Raw genomic sequence first — 435 nt, forward strand, 5'->3', positions numbered from 1 at the left:
ATCTCCAAAATCTCCTTACCTACTGCTTCCTTCCTGTCAGCTATCCATTTATTTGTCTGTTCCTTCTTTAAAAAATAACAGTCTACGGCCATGCTACCCTGAACAAGCCCGATCCTGTCTGATCTCGGAAGCTAAGCAGGGTTGGCCCTGGTTAGTACTTGAATGGGAGACCACCTAGGAAGACCAGGTGCTGCAGACATAAAATAATAATAATAATAATAATAATAATAATAATAATAAGAGATTGTAAGCTGACAAGATTTTTGCAACCTGTGAGGTCAACCAAGTGTTGCCTCACCTAAAAAAATAAAAAATAAAAATTAAATTAAATTAAAATTAATTTTTAAGACATACTCTCCCTTGACAGCCCAGCCTCTTCCAGCGTGGCCATCCCTCTCTTTGCCTTCTAGAGAAGCCTTTGGGAGAGTTGTTTAC

The 435-nt window shown here is 38.6% G+C and overlaps 1 pseudogene; it reads left to right on the forward strand.

The window, feature by feature from the left end:
- Positions 1–80: 80 nt before the first annotated feature.
- Positions 81–199, forward strand: LOC120592159 (uncharacterized; annotated as a pseudogene).
- Positions 200–435: the final 236 nt, after the last annotated feature.

Source organism: Pteropus medius, unplaced genomic scaffold, assembly GCF_902729225.1.
Source record: "Pteropus medius unplaced genomic scaffold, Ma_sr-lr_union100, whole genome shotgun sequence".
Lineage (NCBI taxonomy): Eukaryota > Metazoa > Chordata > Mammalia > Chiroptera > Pteropodidae > Pteropus > Pteropus medius.